The sequence below is a fragment of the Topomyia yanbarensis genome, chromosome 3 (assembly GCF_030247195.1).
Source record: "Topomyia yanbarensis strain Yona2022 chromosome 3, ASM3024719v1, whole genome shotgun sequence".
NCBI classification, from domain to species: domain Eukaryota; kingdom Metazoa; phylum Arthropoda; class Insecta; order Diptera; family Culicidae; genus Topomyia; species Topomyia yanbarensis.
The window spans coordinates 326,357,843-326,380,022 of NC_080672.1; the positions used below are offsets into that span (position 1 = coordinate 326,357,843).

The window sequence follows — 22,180 nt, forward strand, 5'->3', positions numbered from 1 at the left end:
TTCACTCACAGAACACTCAGGCAAAGCATTCTCATTGACGAAGACAAGGTCCAGAAAACGAGATTGATGGTGGAAAATCGTGCTTACTTGACTTAGTCCGTGAAAAGCCATCCTGTCCAGAAGTAAGCGGCTGGCAGGATTTGTTGTCGAGGATAACGGGTTAGGGTAAGCGTACCCATGTCCACAAGAAACCCACATGAGTCATGGTTGGTTGAAAACGCCAAGGACTATCATCACATCGTTTGCATCTACCTGAGAAGAAGCGCGCTCAATGGAGTCTAGATGGAGCTGCGTAGTAGAGCAATCAAGTCATTTTTCTTGAGGAACGTAAACAGCTCCAATAAAGTAGTTCTTCTTCTGCGTAGTAATCTTCGTCAAAACTGCTTCAATGCTTGATGAACTATCCACACCTAATTCACAGGAGGCAAGTGCGGAAGAAACATTGATCAAATCTCCCCCGCCGCGGCCATGGATACTGTTGCGAGCACCTCGATCCGTACGATAAACCGCGTAAGAATCCCCGAAGAGCTACATCGATGAAATACGATCATCAAGCCAAGTTTCCGTCAGAACGTAAATATCGTAATCGCCGTCAAGAGCAGCCAAGTACAAGTTCTCGATTTTCGTCCTTAGCCTTCTGACGTTTTGGTAGTACAACCGCCAACCATCGGCGCCACGTGTCAAGCGTCTCGACATATTGCAAAGACGTGATGTACCCGATGGCATGCTGGAAACCAGGTTTTCAGGAAAGCACATTTGAAATAATATTTGTTTTGTAAGTCATGGATCTGAGTATCGCCTTCGCTTAATCAGAGCCAGGCAGGCCGACTTGACTCACACAGATAGAAACTAAATTCAAAGTGAAACACTACTCGTGAAAACAGTATTCAAAAGAAAACAACTGTCCAACTAGCAAGCCAATGCAATGCGCTGAGCTTTGCTATGTTACTCCTTAAGGAGAAATTGGGTTAAAAACATATTGAGCCTGAAGGGCATAATACTTAAAACTATAGTAAAACTAATCTGGCAGATCAGTTGCTTAGTTGTGAAAAGGTAATGATTCGTCGTAGATTCAGCGTCTATCCATTTTGGTCAAGTCGGTCTGCCAGATACTGACATAGCCAGAAATCCATAGCTTACTAAAATTATAGGTATAGTGGCTTTTTTTTCGAGAGTTGTCCAACTGGAGCTGTAGAGTAGAGATGGTCGGGTTCGGGTTTTTGGACCCGAAACCCGGACCCGACCCGAACCCGACGAGTTTCGGGTCGGGTTCGGGTTCAGTGAATTTAAGCTTCTCGGGTTCGGGTTCCGGGTTTTCAAATTTTAAATTTTCGGGTTGGGTTCGGGTTTTCAAATTTTAAAATGCACGGGTCGACTCGAGTCGGGTTTTACAAAATTTTCATTCTCGGATACGGGTCGGGTTCGGGTTTTTAAAAAGTTTTAAAATGTTCGGGCTCGGGTCGGGTTCTTCAAATTTTATAATTTCGAGTTCGGGTCGGGTTCGGGTTTTTAAATTTTCATGGTCTCAGGTTTGGGTCGGGTTCGGGTTCGAAAAAATTGAAACCCGACCATCTCGGAAGGGCTCCTCGTCAGAATCACACACTACATTGCTGACGAGACAGGCAATGGCGCCCACTAAAACACTGCTTTAGGCCAATTGGCCGGGCCGTAATTCTGAATGTGATATTTATTGTACGGTTCAGGTATGTGCGGGCGTAGGGACTTCGCGATCGCGTGTATCATCGCGAAGGGCTCGAGTATTTGTACGTTAACGTGTTCGTTCGCGTGTGCGTTTGTATGTCGCGTGTGCTAACGTGTATGTAACTTCGCGTGTAGAAATTCTATATTAAAACCGTTTGCCTTTCGCATATTCGCGTGTATTCTAAAATGCTTGCGCGCGGACTGTGAATCTGATATTTAATTTTTCGTGTACGGTTCAGATTCTAGAACAGTGAATTCTTCCATACCACTAGAGTTCCCATTCATGTCACCACGGAACCTGTTTTCTAGTGGATATGAGCTTTATTTTTTGACTAGTATAACTGAATGTATGGACCTAAGTTGCTAGAATGGAGGGTGAAGATTTCCGGACGTGACCGCTTCATGAGCTTTTGAGATCGCGTTTGTAGCTTCGTAAGTACTAAAACGTTCACATTGTTATTGTTAAAGTTTGCGCGATCGCGAACGTAAGTGTGCGTAGGTGTTCGCGAAGAGCTTAAACCTTCGTATGTTGACATTTTTGTCGTGTGTGCTCGCGTGTTTGTGACTTCGCGTGAATAAATTCGATTTTGTAACCCCGTGGCCATTCACATATTCGCGTGTGTTCTTGGATGGCCAAGCGGACCGTCATTCTGATATTTAGTTTTCGATGTACGGATCACATTCTCACTAGAGTTCCCGATCATGTCGATATGGAACGTGTTGTCCAGTGGATATGAGAGCTTTCTCTTTAGTTGATTCAATTGACAATTGGACTTAGACTTCTGGAATCGAGGATAGAGACTTCCGGACGTGACCGATTCATGATCGCGCGAGTGCGGGGGACTGTAGGTTCACGCTTGAGACCGCGTTTGAATGTTTATAAGTACTGAGACGTTCATATTATCACCGGGATGTTATCATGTCTGCGAGACCGCGGGTGTAGGTTGCGCGGATGGTCGCGAAGTGTTCAAGCATTTGTATGTTTGTCGCGTGTATGTGACGTGAGTATAAATTCGATAATAATGTCGCCGTTGAAGTGTAGTTTAGTGGATATGAGATATGGATATGGATATCATCTTTTTGATTGGTCCACCTGAAGGCATTGGACTTATGCTACAAGGGCAGAGGATAGGGACTTCCGGACGAAACCAATTCATGATCTCGCGAACATGGGCATTTGGAGGTTAACTCTTGAGACCGCGTTTGTGCATTTATAAGTGCTAAACCGTCCACTTAGGCACCGGAGTATTATCCTGTTTGCGAGATCGTGGATGTGGTTGTGCGTGGATAATCGCGAAGGAATCGGGCGTTTTTGTCGCGTGTACTAGTGTGTATGTAACATTCGCATGTTCGCTTTTTCTTCAATGATCGCGCGTAGGCGTCTTGTCTAGTTTTTATTTCTATTGGTCCAACTGAAGGCATGAGTTTGGGCTGCTTTGATCAGGGGTAGAGGCTTCCGGACGTGACCGAATCATGATTGCGCGAGCGATGGGTTGATGTTTGAGACCGCGTTAGTAAATTTTTAGGTGCAGACTTTCACTTAATTACCGGGCTGTTTGCATGTTGGCTAGATCGAGGAAGTTCGCATTTGTGACCAGATTTGTGTTATCGTGAAGGCCACGTTTGAGCGTTTGGAATGACAGATTGTGTGAGTATATGAAAGAATAAGCAATTTGTATTAGTGAGTGTAAGCATGGATCTAATCTAAACTATAGCAATAAAAGAGAGAGAGAGAGAGAGAGAGAGAGAGAGAGAGACCCTCATTGTATATTATTTGACCATGGCAATGGATAATAAAAGTCGCCAAGCTAAGTACTAAAATTGATCACAATGTAGCTTAACTAAAAAGAAAATTGGGATACGATTATATCCCAAGTTTCTGTGATATAATCACTGTAATACTGCTTTGGTGAATATCACAGAAACGATTGTATCCCAAGTTTCTGTGATATAATCACTGTAATACTGCTTTGGTGTTAAAGCCCCCGGACCACATCAAGTTACATTATCATGCCGAGGGTTATAGGTATTGTGGCTATTCATGATTTTATTAATTCTTTCTCCTTTTGGTGAAATCAAATAAAATTAACGGAATCAAATAAGATGGTGAAAAAACGCTTTCATGGGAATGTCGCGCTCTATATTCACCATAAAACATTCTTCCTTAAAAGATAAATTTTCGCACCTTCGTTAGTGAAAATTGTTTTGTCTGCCAACTTCCCATAGATGATCATCAATTTGAGTAATAACTCAAAATTAGTCACCACAATGTTAAAGTACTCGAATATTTAGGAAACATTTTTAAATGAGCCATAACTGATAGTTTGATCAAAAATACCAATATAAAAAATCCGTCTTTTCATGATTCCGTCCCGTACACCTTAAGAATTTCGATTTAACAATCCATTACAATTCTACACGCACAGTCACACACAGACACCTGACGGACTGCTATGTATCGTATACATATTCAAACGCAACAGCCAGCAAGTTATGCTGCCCGGTTGTCTGCCGGGCATCAATCGATTTGCTTCGCCACATAAGGAACGCATATACACATATTCGAACATTCCAAATGGGCTCAACTCTCGCTTTTTCAACCCGGTTGCAATACCGAACCAAAGAACCGAAGACAAAAAAAGCACCCAGACGCTACGTTTGGCAATTAACTTCCGCTTCTTCCCCCGCGCTTAAATACATAGGCATTGAGTTCCCCTTACGAAGTAGGCATACATAAATTGAATTTCCTTATTATTGTGCAAGAGGTTTCCTGTTAGACTTCTTTCGGCTAGAGAAAACAAAAGCGAAAAAAAAATTCGTTGGGGCCCCCGCCAGAACCCTGGTTCCACGTTTCCGATTCCTCCGGCGTGTGTCGAACGAGACCGATAATCACTCAACCGAATAGCCGTCATATCGTTCACAATACATTAAAAGAAGGGCAACATAGGAATTTCGATTCCTTCTATCATTAGGGCTAGTTGAACGGTTTTTAGTTTAGTTAAACTCCCCAAACCACAGTCCACATGCACACCCACACACGCACAAACACAGCTGGCCGGTGAAATTCCCTCGACGGTTTCTTGTTCCGAGTCGATGGTTGTTTCTTCCTTCGATGCACCTCCAGAGTGCACAACGGTACCTGGACAGGAGGTTTACCACAAACCGGAACATCTGAATGGGTATGTGGTGAAGATAAAAATCTGGGTGATTGATGAGCTTTGCCAATATTGTGAGAAGGGTTCTGTTTTTTTAAAGTCTTTGCGGTTAAAATTATTTATAGAATCGAAAAAAAATGTTCGCATCTCATCCGGATTCGTTTCAACTGAGGGAGTTGGATGGCGCAGCGTTGTCCATGGATCCGACATATGAGCTACAGAGCTTAAGCACATATGTGCATAACATGTTTTTTTTCAAGCCACTCATAGCTTCTCAAGGGCTCATAATTGGCAGAAAACACATGTTTCATAAAATATGTCGTATTTTCTGGAAGCTTATTAATAAATGATATGCTTATTATTAGAAACCCAATGTTTTTGAATCAAATTCATACATTAATAACACATATTTTCTTTGTCGTTTCAGATATTTATTCGTCATCCAAAATAACGTGAGTAATAAACGAATTTGTAAAATTGCGACAAAATCTGATAAATTTTTGTATCATTATGAAACTCATTACAAAAAAATCTAAAAATAAATACAGATAGGCCAAACAAGAGTTCTTAACAATTCTTTTTATAAACGTCAAATAAACCAATCATATAGCTTCGAAAAAAAAAAAATATTTAAAATCGCATACCACAATGTAGCTAGAAAAAAGCATATTCAAACCGCGTAAACGGCACCTTCTCATAAGTGCAGTCACATGCGGCTACACATAGTCTGGAGTGTCGCCACTCAGCAGTGGTGTTTGTTGATAGGCCTACTTCTCCCCTTTTTAGAACGTACGAACGAGACAGCACCGCTCGGCTCGGTGCTGAATCTACAACATGTGCAGTGCACCTTTGCACAAGCGACCGACAGCTAGCACCGATAAAAACAACATCGATTACCACGATCATATCGTCCACCAAGGTGGGAGTGGTAAAAGTAGCCGCCCTGGCTAGAACGTTTCTTGCAGGTTGCCGGCTACAAATGCCTAATTTACCACCCTCAACTCGTACGGGGTAGACGCTGAACGTAATTATTCTGGCGGGACCGGAAAGGTGGAAAACTAATGGCCAAGTTCAATGTGAAAAACTCGGCTGGGTTGTCCTAGTAGTGACTGGGGACTTTTCTTTGAAACAGTAATTCGTATTATTGAAATATATTGTATAGTTCTTTCAAATGTTCGAATCTAATTTGGGATTTGTTCTGGCCAATATTCATTTCAACGTTCCCGGTTCTGATCACACCGCTTTCATCAGAAAACGAAACATCACAATGGTTTGCATGTTTACATACACTATACGTACACTATATTTAAACGTGCGAAACGCCACCAGAAGCCATGTGAGGTACCTAGACATGTTTGACATAGAACTTGAATCCGTTTATGTTGATGGAGCGAGGAAGGATTTTCACTGTGTATAAGAGTGGTAGTTGGCGATAGACTATTTGCCGCTATCGCGTTGGTTACGGTTATATACGGTATATTCCGCCTATTATAACAGTATTGTTTTCCCATTTGACACATCTGTTTTAAACCAAGCATATGAGATAAAAAAATTAATTTGGCTAAACTAGGAGAGCAAAAAATTATGTTAACCCCTTTATGCCTATGTTGTTTATAAAAAAAACTACTTTTTAAAACAGCTGTAACTTCTAGTTAAGGCACGCTTCATAAACAGTCAGGCAGGGCCGCAGAGAGACAATGCGGGCCCAGGGGGTTCCAATGTACGAGCCCCACCACTGTATATTACCCTAGTACCAAAAAGCTAAAGTTTGAAATTCGTTGGAGTTCACTGAAATTTTATAGTTATGTACCAATTTTTTGTTATTTGTAGTGACAATGACGGAAAAAACGAAGGACTGTTTATACTTTGGAGTATTTTAAATACCTTTTCAAAAGTTTTGGTGACTTTGAAAACAGCCATTTTTGTCAATAGTGTTAGTAAAAGTAAAAAAATGGAAAAATTTTAAATGTAGTAATTACAAAAATTTAAATATTATCTAAACGGCGATCAATGGAAAAATAAAAAAGGCAATAGGAAAACTGAATATTGAAAGAAGGTACAAAAAACCAAAAATAGCAAAATCAACCAATTAAAGTCAATCGTAAAAATGTGAATTATCTAGAAAAACTAAAACAGAACATATAAAAATATAAATAAAAGAAAATAGCAAACAAATTGCAAAGATTAAAGAAATCGAATATTGTTGAACAAATGGTGAAAATAATAAAAAATGGGTAAAAATAGGAAAAATTTAAGAATCAATGAAATTGAAAAAAATTACTAGAAAGAAACAAAACATTAATATAAAAATGCATGAAACTGAAATACTCGATAAACTGAAAATAATAAAATATATTTAACACCAAGAACAAGAGATATTCAATGCAATAGAAAAAGCGAATAAAACGTTAAGGGTGCATAAAATTAGTGGATTAAATATAAAATAACAATGGCAAAACTAAAAAAAACGGCGAACCGGAAAGTTTTAAAAAATTGGAACGATGAAAAGACGAACATAAATAAAGAGATTTGGAAGGATTGATCAAAATCGAAGCAAACGGACAAAATAGAAAACAAAACTCTTAGAAAAACCAAAATGTATACTATAGAAATACACAAAATAGAGAAAATAACAAGAAGAAATTTAAAAAAATGGATGTTAATTATTTAAAGAATAATTAAAAAACATTAGAAAAAAATTAAATAAATTCAAACAACGAACTAAATGTAAAATGAAGAGAAAGTACGAATAATGGCAAAAAAGATAAATCAAATGTTTTGTAGAGAAATAAAAAAAAACAAGAAAAAAATTAAAAGTAAACGTATAGGAAAATGGTCAACAGAAAAATTACTTTCAAAATAGGTTAAATTGAAAGAATGAAGATGTAACAACAATGAATAGAATAAAAGAATCGGGAAAATGTGAAAAAATAAATAAAATTATATTAGGTTAAAAATGGGAAAAAATAAAACTACGTAAAGCTAAAAACTAGAGAACATGGAACAAAAGGGTAAGTAATGGCACAATAAGACAAATAAGGATGAATTTTAAAAAAGTAAAAATACTTGTAAAAATGCAAAAAAGTAAGAATAAATGGAGTAAATAGACAAATTTTAAAAATTGGATCGAATAACAAAAGAAATAAATAAAAAAGCAGGTTATTAAAATATGAAACAATAGAAAAAATAAAATGAAGAAAGTAGAATTCTCTCGAAAAATTGCAAATAAAATTGAATAATAGATAAATGAATCTATAAATTAAAGTAAGTGGTAGTGATAAAAATGGTAAAAATGAATAACGTGAAAAGATGGATAAAATATAAATATGGTAAATATAAAAATATGGAAATAGATAAAAAAGCGTTTACATTCCGTTTACATTTCAGAAATATAAAAAAAATCTACAGCTTGAAAAAAAATCGACAATGAAATTTTAAAGGGTTTAAAAAAAATCCATGTAAAAATAATGAAAATGGAAAAATACCGAAACATGGATCAAATTTCAAATAAGGATTTTGGGTGGGTTTTACGCTATGCTAGTTTCACATTCATAATCCTATAAAAACATAAATTTTCCTGTTTTTTTGTTGATGTGTTAGCATACTTTGAAGTATATTACAAGAATGTTGTAACTGATTTCTAGTAAATAGAACAAACTTAAAAAAATCGTTCTAAAGCAGATTATATATTGAAAGTTTAAATGTTATAATGATTATCAAAGTTCTTTCATAATGAGATATTACGCTTTCCGATGAATTTTAACCCAACAAACAACATATTTATGGATGAGTTTTCTAGTTTTGAATTCTCAATTATTTTTTGGATTAGGTATAAAGCTCTGAATAACCGATTTTGCTAAGCACTCCAATCAAAGGTTATAGAATTTCCTTCAAGAAATTTTTTTAATAAGTTTAAAAATTCGAGAATTTGATGAAAGATGAAATCACATCTGTCGGAATCATTTAGTTATATAAAGCGAAAAGTTTCTAAAGTAAGCATATATTAATGGTAAACCATTGGCAAATAGCATAGTTGTTCTAGAAAAAACTATTTTGAATTATTTAGCAAATTAGTGTTAGAGTTCAAATCATTGGCCAATATGTATAATATATACATTGTATATTCCATTAATTGACAAAAACTTTTCGTATCATCTCGTATTTGAATATGATTTTTTATGGATTTTATAACAATGAACGACAAACCATGGATTTCAATTTTCTTCAAATTGTTAGAGTTATTTCGAATTCTTTTAGAATATCAATTGAACTCTCAAGTAGTTGTAGGGTGGTACTTTGACCAAGAGAACACTTTTTAAATAACACCGAGAGGGGCCCTCCTTATCGATTTGGACCTGCAGTCCGAGGATGATATTTATGATGACTGTGTGCTGGAAAATAATCCACTGGGTTCTTCCGGGCGAATAACGGTAATAACGAAGACCCGAAATTCGCCTCCAAAAACCGGTGTGGCAACCCTAAATACAAGTTTGAGAAATTTTCCTTTCCTTTCTAATAATTGCTGTCGATAATAATCCAATAGTTGCGATGACAGGAAATTCAATAAATCAAAAAAATCGATTTCATATTGGCGAAATTTGAAGACAACCTCATGAAGTTCGATCTTATTTTTGTTTCGATTATAAAAATTTTATCCTTAGGGCGAACAAGCGAACGTTCATTTAGGTTATTTCTATAAACAAATCTCTATTCCTGTGTGCGGGGTTGGGAATCGAACCCAGATGAGCTGCGTACATGCCAATCGATGTACCAACTACGTTATGTCTGCCCGGGTCTGATCTTCTGATTTGGTAAAAATACATATTGATATTAAATAAATGAAATAGCTTAGAATTTTCGCTATTCTAGTTTTATCATACACAGATTTTTGATTTTTTTTATTGCATTCTCAAATAATTTTTTGTCGAAATAGCATTTGTCAAAATTTTAGTTTTTGGTAAAAATCCGGGCCCCCTTCAGAACTCCGGGCCCGGGGGGAAACACCCGTCACCCCCCCCCCCCCCTACCCTCTCCACGGCCCTGCAGCCAGGACTACTGAGACTGCTACCAGCACTAACAGTTATAAGAACTATTCGTATAACTAAAGTTTTTACAACTAATCTGAATGGATTTCACTACACCAGTGATGCCAGGCATATTTTCAGTTAACGGCAAAAAATATTTTTTTGTATATCTTCGTTGTCTTACAATATTATAATTCAGACCTACAATCGAGCAAAGTAAACGGCAATTGGCAGCCTCTCCATCTAGTGTGCATTGTCTTGAGAACAAAGAAAATATTGTATTTATTCTTGCCGTCATATATAAAGTTGCGCCGCGTTGCGTTGCGTTGCGGATTGCACACTGACTTCATCATGTTTGGCTGCTGATTATCTAATAAGAGTACCACCGACCCATATTAAAAACTCAACAGCATGATAGCCATCATTGCCGGCCACCCCCATCTCCATCGTTCACAGGGAAGAATAAGGAATAAGGTAGACAAAAAAGTGTTGATGCTCCACCTACTTAACGGAAGGACGACGATTCATCAGACTCTTCCATAGGTGTCGCGGAGTTGGTAGTTTGGAAGGGTATCAGGTCTAGGATTCGCTCCAAGCAAGCGATGCGACCTGTAAAGCATATTTTATTTATTTATTTATTTCAAGTCGTCAATCAGATGTAGACCGGTTTCTTACAATAATTATTAAACTAACTTAATACTAGTTAAAATTTTGGTTTACTTTAAACTGCTGCTTAAGTTTTGTTTTCGACATAGTGAAGTCAATGCTTTCGCAATGTTTGTTGTAAATATTCATCATTTGGTTTAAAGGGCCAAACTTGGCGTAATTAGTGCGATGGCGAATTGTACAAAAGATGCTGCGGTTACGTAGTTGTCGAGAAGGAGCATAAAAATTTAGTTTCGATAAAAGTTCGATTGAATCAATACGATGTGATACAATGTCGTTTACAAATGATACCATAGAAAATTCACGACGATCTTTCAAGGTTTGAATGTCAATTAGCATGCACCGTGCTTCATAAGATGGCAAATGTAGTCCAGTCCAACCTAGTTTACGAAGAGCGAACATCAAAAACTGCTTTTGTACTGATTCTATCCGGTTTGCATGCGTTGCTGAAAAAGGCGACCAAACTATGCTACAATATTCTAGTGTTGAACGCACATAGGCTACATATAATGTTTTTATAGTGTAGGGATCTTGGAAATTATAGCTGAAGCGTTTAATAAAACCTAGTGTGCTGTTTGCTTTGTTAATTATTGTGTTATAATGATCTATGAATGTTATTTTGGAATCTATAATAACTCCTAGATCTCTTATTCTGTCACACTTTTCTACTTGTTGATTTTCCAATAAGATTCTATTGTTCTGTATATTATTCTTTCTACTCAATGTTATGGAATTACATTTTTTTACATTCAGTTTCAGAAGGCTTTTATTACACCATGTATAAAATATATTTACTTCGTTTTGCAATGTCTGAAAGTCTTCACCATTTCTTATTTCTAGAAATAGTTTCATATCATCAGCATATATAAGAACTTTTACATTTTTTAGAATGAAGGAAATGTCGTTAACAAATAAAATAAAGAATAGCGGGCCCAAATGAGACCCTTGAGGGACTCCTGATGTAACTTGAATTGGGATTGATTTTATCCCTTTAAATCTAACAGCTTGTTCACGATTTGTAAGATATGATTGTACCCATGTAAGAAGTCCTGGCTCAAACCCTATTTTTTCTAATTTAAAAAGTAGCATGGGTATGTCGATGCGATCAAATGCTTTGCTAAAATCTGTATAAAGAGCTTCAACGTGGTTTCCGTTATCCATTGCTGTTAATGTGTAGTTAATGAATTCGAGTAGATTTGTACTTGTAGAACGCCCTTTGAAAAAACCATGTTGCACATGGGTAATTCTGTTCTTGATTTGGTGGAATAAATTTTCATTAACAATCGCCTCGAAAATCTTGGGAATGCACGAGATGATAGCTATTCCACGATAGTTACGCACATCGGATTTTTTAGCATTTTTAAAAATTGGAACTAGGAAAGAGCTTTTTCATGTTTTAGGAAAACAACCTGATTCTAGAGACATGTTAAAAAGCCAAAATAAAGGAGCGGTTAGTTCTATTGACAAAGTTTTTAGAAACACCGGTGGAACGCCATCAGGTCCAGGGCTTTTAGAGCTATCCAAGTTTTTTAAGGCATCCACGATTGTATGTACTTTTATCTGTTTAATGTTAATATCTCTTGAAAGTTCTGGGAGGAATGAAAAGTATTCACGCTCTCGATCCTTCTCTGAAAATTTAGTGTAAACTTCCTGGAAGAATGTTGCAAAAAGATTGCAGATTTCCTCTGAGTTATCGCCTACCTTTCCATTAAGATGCATTTCTGTTGGGAAATAATCCGATTTTATTTTAGTTTTTACGTAATTAAAGAAGTTTTTTGGACAAGTTTTTATATTGCGTTCTGTTCTTGCATTGTACTCTTCAAACGCGATATCAATGGCAAGGTTCAATTGATCGCATAGATTTAAATAGTTTGTTAAGTTATCTTCGCTGTTGTATTTTTTGTAGATTTTATGTGCTTTCTGCTTACGATTTTTTAAATTTTTGATTTCTCTATTAAACCAGATGGGATGTTTTGAGTTATAGTGACGCCTTCTTCTTTTCAATGGTATATCTTCGTGAATGATTTCAAATAATATTTTGTAGAAGATGTCTACGGCAGCTTCAACATTTTCTTCATTTCTTAAAATCATTTGCCAGTTTATTGCATTAATTTTTTGCCTCAAGCTTTCATAGTTAGCGGACTCGTAATCAAATACCTCCTCAAATTCACTATCACCAGGTCTGTCGTTAACATGCAAGAATATAGAAAACTCAATGGCTGTATGATAAGCTTCATTCTTCCATAAGGGAGTAAGTGATTCCGTTACACAGAAGTCTTCGTCTATATTCGTCATTAATAAATCTAAATAGCAATGTCGCTGATTTCTTATGTGATTTATTTGATTAAGTCCTAAACTGGCAGATTTATCGCAAATGAACTGCAAAGTTTCATTTTCCCCTACAACAGGAAGTAGGATGCTCTCATTATCAGCATCTGGTATGAAATCAATACCGCGTTGATTGAAATCGCCATATATGTGAACTTTTACGTGCGGGGAAAGACTATTAATAATGCATTCAGCAGCATGATAAAACTTTTCGTAAGTCGTTTTTCGAGCAAAATTTGGAGGAAAATACACCGAAGCGAAAACGTGAGTTTCGTCTTTAACATGTACTTTCACCCACACATGCTCGAATTCTTTTGATTTTATAGTTTTGATAACTTCTGCATTTAGTTTTGCTGAAATCGCAATCAAAGCGCCCCCTCCTGACTTCTTACCAGATACATGACAATCACGGTCATCCCTAAATACATTGTAATTGCTCCCGAAAACTTCTTCACTTCTCACTGTTTCGTCCCAACTAGTCTCAGTTGCTAAAATTACGGAATAATGACAACCTAATATTTTGTTTTGAATTACATTCATCTTAGCTGCACTTTTCATGCGGTTAAAGTTTTGGCAATAGACCAAGATTTCTGTTCTTGACTGAGATTCTCTTGAAGAAGTGTTAGTTGAATGGGAATTAATTAGACCTAGCTCTACCTCTTCTAAATCTTGAATCGCAATATGATTTGTCAATTCATTATTATCTTGCTCTAATGAGCGCGTCGATAGCGGCAAAAACACTGACAGGCGCCAATTCCGGAGGGGTACATAGGTGTGGCAGCAGCTGTTCGATGTGAGGTGCTAGGTTGGTCGGTAGGGCACGGGTTTAAAACATCGCCTCTCTGGAATGCAATGGTAGGTCTGAACGAAGTTGAAGGTGGCCTCGAAAAACGTTGCTTTGCCTCAGCCAGTAGCTCTCTATCCAACGGAAGATTGTCGATGTCGCGGCGTTTGTTATCATGGTACGCAAATCTGCTGTGGTTGTAATCACATCCGTTATTTTTGTCGAAAATTGTGTAGTGCTTGTAACCGTGATTCTTGCGACGCTTGGTATTATTATTACTGTTACGGGTGGTGTCAAGTGCATTAGCGGGCCTCTGTTTATTCCGTTTCTTCTTTATTTTTACTTTCTCCGCCGCTTTTTGTTGATTGAGACGACGCAATTTACGTGCGTCGTATTCGGACCAATCAGCCTTCCATACCTTAGAGTTGCCAAGGAAACGCCAGCCTGAGTTACTGGCTGCCTCGACGGACATCTCAGCCTCTAAACTAGGGGAGGAATCTGTTGTGGGTGAAGCAACAGTCTTTTGTTCCAGTGAGTTTACTGCGCTAGAAATTTGCTTTAACTCATCGATAATATCATCCGTGAAAGTTGGGTTTACATAACTCATATTCTGTGCCGAACAGTTGTTAGCCATGTCAGTTATCACGCTGCTGACCTTTTCAATTTCTGAACAAATTTGTTTCAACTCGCGTGTCATATCGGTGGTCAGTTCATTGACATAGGCTGCGATGTTGTTTTTCGTAGCTTTCATCGATATGTCGAATAATGATGTTAAGTGATTTTTTGTTGCAACGACATCAGTTTTGCCAGTTTTGTTGGAAGCAGCCAGCTCATTCCACAACTCCGAGGTTTTGGCTATGTGTGCAACCGCGTTATTATGATTAGCTGCAGTTGTTTTAATTTCGCCTTTCAACTCGTTTAAGAGCATTTCGATACATTCAAATCCATCTCGGACATTGAAGTTGCTAAATGTGGATGTGAGTTTGTGATTCGACTCCATAACTAGCTTGTTGAGGTTGATGGCTTCTTGTTGTTGTCTGTACAGTTTATCGAAATTTAACTCCATCACGAGACGCTTCTGGCACTCGTAGCATATTGGCAGCATGTATGTTAGTATTCTTTGCTCATGATTCCTCTGAGCACCAACGCATGCAGCGTGGAATTTTTTCCCGCATGATCCATGGCAGTACCACACATGTTTGTCGTCACTCACTGTACAATTATTAATCGCGCACGGCATGTTTTACTTACGCAGCAATGATAAATGAAAACAATACAAATTAAAACACGCACGGTTAAACTTTAAACGGCGCAAATGGAAACGCGACCGAACTGTAACGACGACTTGAATGCAATTTATTAGGTAGTTGTTTAGTTAGTCTTCCTAAACTACTAAACTTTTTTTCTTTTTCAAGTGATCGTGCACTGATCACTTGAAAAAGAAAAAAAAGTTTAGTTTTTGGTTCTTTTTAAACTCTGGGCAGCCGGCTACCGAGAGTATCCTATGTTCCCTAAACAAAAGCAATTTGAACTCCACACCGCCGACCGTGGGAGTATTGCCTAGAAAAGCTGATCTTATCTGCGTAATGAGCCGGATCACTATCTATTGCAACAGTATTTTGACAGAATTCGCTGCTTCTTCTCTACGATATATTTATTGGGTTGAAAACTACCGAGTGATAACACATTATACAGGCAAAGATAGCGCGAGATGTTATAAATCAAGGAAAGTATTTCTTATTTTCCATATCGGATTGTTTGTGGAATACGAGTAAACGAGCGATAATAACGAATACTGATGGGTAATATATAGACTGATGCACGGGCTTGTTAGCAATAACGGAGCTTGAAATTAGGTTCATAAAAACAGACGCGGCGAATTTTCAATACGTATTGACCCGTGATCGTCGATCCTAGTCAGATTAGTCGTATTGGGGCTAATTTCCGATCAACTATTCATTTTTACGGCAATATTTTCTCGACTAGATCTGTTCGCACCCTCTCATTCTACTACTATCGGCAGAAGGCTGATATCACCCAGACTCGCGTGGAGGCATGAGATAGGAAACTAGTGAGAATTTTGTTATCCCACCGTTTGACGACATTCTTGCCGTCATATATAAAGTTGGCGAAAAAGCGCTGCTTCCAACATCGCAGTCGTCGACTTAGAATTTTGTTCTTGATGACGGGATTTTAAGGTGTGTACACTCAGGTTTTTTTACGCGGCTATTTTTTGCGCGCTATTTTTTCCGGTTTTTTTCGCGGATTTTGAAATTTACGCGGTTTTCATTTCGCGTAAAAAAACCTGAGTGTTATATATTATGTTGGTCAAAATGGAGTTCAGGCTTACGTAAATCGCCTATCTTCTGTATCATCACCTGCGCCATGCAGTACTGATATCATTCAATACGTTAGGCCAAGCAGAAAGTTTCGTTTTGCAGAGTAACCTATAACACGTGAGAATGCGGGTCGAAAGATTTTTTCCATCCTACTTCACTACACAACTCAAAATCCACGGAACTATTATTAAACAAACCACGCTTTGCACCCATGAGTGACAAATACTTACGTGCAAGTACTGTAATCAAACACCACACCATGAACAACCCTACGCGGAAAATATAAGGGAGGATGCATTCCAGTCAATTGCCCACTCATCTACGATAAAGCAATCCAAAGAAGTGTATCGATTTTGTTGGCTATTTGCGGCAAATTGAAGACGAAGAGAAACGAAAACGATGAAATTGAAAGACGGATAGGTATTCTAGAGCGAAGCAGTTATAAGGGACCATTCATAAATTACGTAACGCTTTTAGGGGGTGGGGGTTCGACAAGTTGTTACATATTATGAAATAGGGGAGAGGGGGAGTAAGCTAGATCGTTACGTAACATGTTTTCACCGAAGAAAAAAAAAATTTCAAGGAATTTGTTACGTAATAGGGGAGGGGGGGATAAAGAAATTTGTGACAATTTGTTACATGGGGGGAGGGGGGAGTCAATTTTGGGCAATTTTTGCGTTACGTAATTTATGAATGGTCCCTAAACTTAGAACGGAAAACTGTAACTTGGCAGGCATGGTCATTGATAGAACATAACTCATCATCATGTTTTACCGCCGACGTCGGCAAAAAATTCTTCACAAATCCTCGTCTAGAACGACCTTGATGTAAAAGACATAAAACAAAGTAAATGACCACCAAGATACAGTAGGCGAGCAGACAAATGTTTCCCCGCCGCAAAGCAAGGTCTCCGCATGCAATAGAAGGTCGAGTGAATGTGATACATAACAACAGTTTCTTCTCACACCGTTGGACAAAAAAGCCTATTTTTCAAGAATTTCAGCACTAAACAATTTTCGACGCGGTCATTTTTCAACCGATTTTCAATTTTTGAGTGAATCAGAAATCACCTTTTCCACTGTATGCTATAGTATGTTCTATTGTTAAAAATAATATGTGATTTTAAGGTAACAATATGAAAGTATCAATTTTGCATGAAAAATAAGAAAATAGCTCAACATTTATTATCATATTGTTGTCTCTAAACCGCAAAATAATTTTAACAAAAAAAACAGAACATAGCACACTGTTGGACAGGTCATTTCTTCTTCTCTCCAGAACACTCAAGAAAATTGAAAATCGGTTGCAAAATGACTGCGCAGAAAAATTTTTAGTGCCGAAGGTACCGAAAAATAGTTGATGTCAATAAATCAAGATTTTGAGGGTGTACAATATTTTCCATACATTATTATGCGTTGCATTTGATGAGATCTACAACCTGTATTGGGTCTTGAAAAGTACAAAATCATTGTTACACCGTGTAATTAGCACTTGATTTTTTTACAATAATCACCAAGATTGAAAAAGATACCGATCAGAAACACATAAAAAATGTATCAAAACTATATCTTTCGTTGATACTTTTTATAATTTTCTGTTATTTCAACTACTAACGAGACCAGAATCATAACACAGATAGCTACGAAAATTGTGTTATGTTATTTTTTTGTATTTGTATTCTGATCAGGATGTAATGTTTATTTTATTACAGGTTTTTACATTTCTTATAAAAGAAATGTATAGAATTCGCTCAAACTTTTAAGATTTTTTGCGCGGCCCGGAGGGCCGAGTCGTATATACCAATCGACTCAGCTCGACGATTTGAGACAATGTCTGTGTGTGTCTGTGTGTGTATGTAACGGACCAGCTCTCATTCGTGTTTCTCAGCAATGGCTGAACCGATCTTATCCAAATCAATTTTAAATGAAAGGCCTATCAAACAGTAAGAACGCTATTAATTTATTTTTAAAGTTTAGTTTCCAAGATATGAATGTTTGAATGTGTAAAAATGGCGTTTTCGCAGTTTTTTTTTTAATTATCTGCCGGAATTGACAACATAGATTAACACTTTAAATATTTTTAGACAGTTTATACGAATACCTTTCGAACAAGCTATAGATTGTTGAAATCGGACCATTATCAAAAGAGATATTTAACATTAAATACGGACGAAAGATTTTTATCATTTCCCATTGCCAGAAGTATGACCAAAAACATGTAATCTATTATTAACGCCAAAATGGCTTATTTTAGGTCAATAGTATCTTCGGAGAATTTAATGGAGGCAATATGCCCTTTCTTTTGGTATTGTGCTTTTGTTGGTTAATCCTCCTATGAGTGAGATATTTTCCTATGCTCATAAAAATCGATCCTTACATACTAGAAAGAAACGAAAATACCATTTTTCATCTTCTTTCTTCTTCTTTCCGAAAAACAATATGTGGTCTCGGTACACTTAATATTTTCTGTTTTATTGAGCAGTCTTATTTTACGAGCCTCCAATCACTTTTATCGACCTTTGAAGTGTTTTGTGTGTTTTGGTAAACAGTGTTAAGAAAACTGACAAAAGGCATATGCAACATGTTTAAAAGACATGGCTCGACAAATGTCAAAGGCATAATAAAACTAATAAAAGCGCGTCTGTTGGAAAATATTAAAAAACTAAAGTGTGCAAAGTAGCTCCACATATCCAAAGGAGCCCCGCACGACGGTATGTTCTTTTTCCAAGTTCAAATAATCCGGTCGAAAATTTGCAGCTCTGGTTTAGATACATCGTCTAACTTGGCCCCGAGTTTATGCTAGCTGCTGATGAGATGAATTTGAAACACAAAACTCTAACTTAAGTTTAAACAATAGATATTTTGTCCAACGACGGCGTGCTTTGTCCAATTGTTCGTCACGTTCTACATATGACCCAGTTAAGCTCAGCCGAAAATGAACTGGAATTCCGGCTAGTTCCAGTTCGCATTCCGGCTCCAGTGACACAACCGATTCTAGTTAGAATCGGTTGTGTCACTGGAGCCGGAATACGAACTGGAACCAGCCAGAATTCCAGTTCAGTTCCGGCTGAACTTTACTGGGGAAGCATGCGGAAATGGAGATCTACGAAACACGAAAATTAATTTTCTAAAGCGTGAATAAGTACCTGCATCTGTCAAGATGGCGTACCTTCCTTTGCAAGTGGGTTATTTTCATTTCGGAAGCAAATTTGAGTGTCGTGAACCAAAAGATTCAACATACAGGATTCATATCCTTGTCATAGAAAAAAATGAATCTCTATGTCGCACTATTCCGAACAACTATGTTGCTTGCGCTAGGCACGTCAGCCAACAACCCCGTTTTCATGGAGACAGCCCAACAAAAGCACCCATAGAATTCATCCACCCACTTTTGTCCTCAGTTTCTCCTCCACAGAAACCGTCGTCAGCTCAATAAATAGTGCTGCTTAAAAACAACAAACCTGCGGCAACCCGGTCAATAAACCCGGCGCAAAAACAGGAACCCCATTAGGTGAAACATAGACGGCGAACATGTTGTCTGCTGTGGTCGTGGTTCTGTGCCATTTTAGTTGGAAAGATAACAACCCAACCGGGAAGTGGATGCCGCCTGAATCGCGAGCTCAGCTGTTCAAGTAGTTTTCTTTTCCTACACTGAATAGTGCTGAGTGTTGTATAGTTCATGCGCTGCCTCACGGAGGGAATAGAAGGAACGAAAACTTTTGCTCTGGAAACTACTCCCATTATGTGTTCATCATAGCATGCATAGGAGGAAGAATAACAAACATTTTCACCGACAAACAGTACACTAAAGCAAAACGCATAGCGAAATTCATAATATTCATCTTATGATGTATAGAAAAGTAACAAAACTATGTTTTCATAAAATCAATATGAAAAACATACGACTTTAATGATTACCTTAACATTTTATAAGTTATTGCATATGCCAGTCGTACGAATTTCATGCAAGCATCTTATGATTCTCATAAGCATAAGAGAAATGTACAATATTGTCTTATGATAATTCAAAGATACCTTATGGAATATGAAATCATAGCAAACCGATTTAACAAAATAAATGCCGTTTCATAAGATAATCTTATGATTTACATACGTGCTACTTGCGGCGAAAAATTATACGATATTCCTATGAAATTCGCTGTATTTTTTGCCTGAGTGTAGTAGGTGGAAAGACTCTACAGTGATCGTGGCTTGCTATTGATAAATCCCGGAAAATCCACCGCCAATGCCGAACGTGATTTGATTTTTATCCACTGTGTGTGTGTGCGGAAAACATCAACCAAAACGGGCAATGAGCACATGATAACCAAGTGATTTACAGCGACCATAATAAAATAGGTTTCACTTTGCTGTCATTCTAAGTTCCTATTGTTACCGCTCCACATTTTAGTCTATTGCAGATGTTACAATGATGCATTGAAATAACGGTGACTAGGGAGTATATGAATTTGCATTGCTCGTAGAACGTGTGCCTACCGCTGTAGACTAGACTGAATAATGACGATACTTACAGTTGGAAATGATAGACTTATCTTAACAGAATGTTTTGTGAATTCCTTTACCTTGGATATATAGTATGTATGAATGATATAAAATGAATAAAATAATAAAATGAAATATATAAGGTTGAAACGTTGGTTTAGATGAAACCAATATAATGATCTGTACAATATTCGCTTACCCACAAAAACAATTCCAAAACCGATCGGAAACTGATCAATCCTGATGGTAAAGTATGTAAAGCAAAGGAACTAGTATAATTATTCCTACAGATTTCTAAGATACGCCCGTTGAAATTCTAAAACTTATAGCAGTCCCTTCATTGGAACTGTACCGGCAGCACCACAATCCAACCTAGTTTAGCTATTGATTTATTCATTATGCATCCATTCCCAGAGCCTGCAGCGCATGGGCACATCGACAGAGAGAATAAATTAACGCCGAACTTCAACACCCTGCTGTGATTTATGATCGCCAACAGCTTGAAAAGATCAGCCGGAAAAGAAAGACGATTGACCGCATTCGTTGGAACTGGTCCAGTGTTGCCACAATTAAATCTGTGCCGGGAGTTGAAAAATCTTTTCTATCTGTACTATTCGCTAGAAAAATCTGTACCGGATTCTGTACCCAAATAATAACAAAGTTGTTTAAAAAATCATTTTTCTTATTCTGATTTTTCATTCGAGAAAACCAAATCAAAAAATTCTATCTCGGAATCAGTTGTTTTATTTGAACTGGAATTCCGCAAGAAACAGTCAGAATGCGGGATGAGTTTGACTGGATAATGTCAAGATCAGCTCCAGCTCAAATTCTCGCCGGCACTTTGTTTTTAACCTAATGCCGCTAACAGAGTGGCGACGAGAAGCTGAGCATTACCATGATGTTAAACTATTTTACCTTGCTGTAATATAAAAAAATCTGTGCCAATCTGTACTTTTTTACAAAAATCTGTAATCTGTACCGAACAGAATTTGTACCAAAAACACTTAAAAAATCTGTACCATTCTAGATAAATCTGTACTTGTGGCATTACTGCTCGTCGCGCTTGAATTCTACCGTACCTATTTAATAGGTTCTATGTACAAATAAGAACCAACTTTTTGTTCACTTTCTCCTCTGTCAATGCCGTGACTGCTTTTACGTGCACTTCTTTGTTCAATATGCTGATAAATAATTAGAAAGGAAAGGCTGGTATAGTAAAAAGAGAGAGAGAGAGAAAGTTAATTAGATGTACTCACTTGCTCTTAGAACCTTTTAAACAAGTATGGTACTAGTACAGCGTGAGCCACAGTTAATGAAACGAAGCGTCACTAATGTGTTTTCCCCAGATTTTGCATGTAGAAAAATAGTTTATTGGCCTTCGAACCATCAAATAGTCACCCACATGTGGTCAAGGCTCCGAAAATGGCAACCACAGGCGAAATTTTGCGTCAAACTGTTTTTTTCCATATGTATATGACCTCTAATATTAAACAAAATGAATTATTAGCCCAGAAAAAAAATTCCATTTCTGTCATTTATGAAAGTTTGTTGATGCTTCTTGCATGATCTGAAAATGACTAAAAGACCATAAGGAGATGACAAGGTAAGCAAAATCCATATTTTCACCTTTTTGCTTGGAACCACATTTTTTCATTGTAGTCTAAATTAAATTTGATGATCT

The 22,180-nt window shown here is 37.3% G+C and overlaps 1 protein-coding gene across 1 annotated transcript in view; it reads left to right on the forward strand.

Annotated features, from left to right (window-relative positions):
- Window positions 1–22,180, forward strand: part of LOC131686735 (neurotactin) — a 143,222-nt gene that overhangs the window by 47,692 nt on the left and 73,350 nt on the right. The window contains exon 2 of the mRNA XM_058970672.1: window positions 5,284–5,308. The gene's annotated coding sequence lies outside the window, so the exon portion shown is untranslated. The remainder of the gene's footprint in view (window positions 1–5,283; window positions 5,309–22,180) is intronic.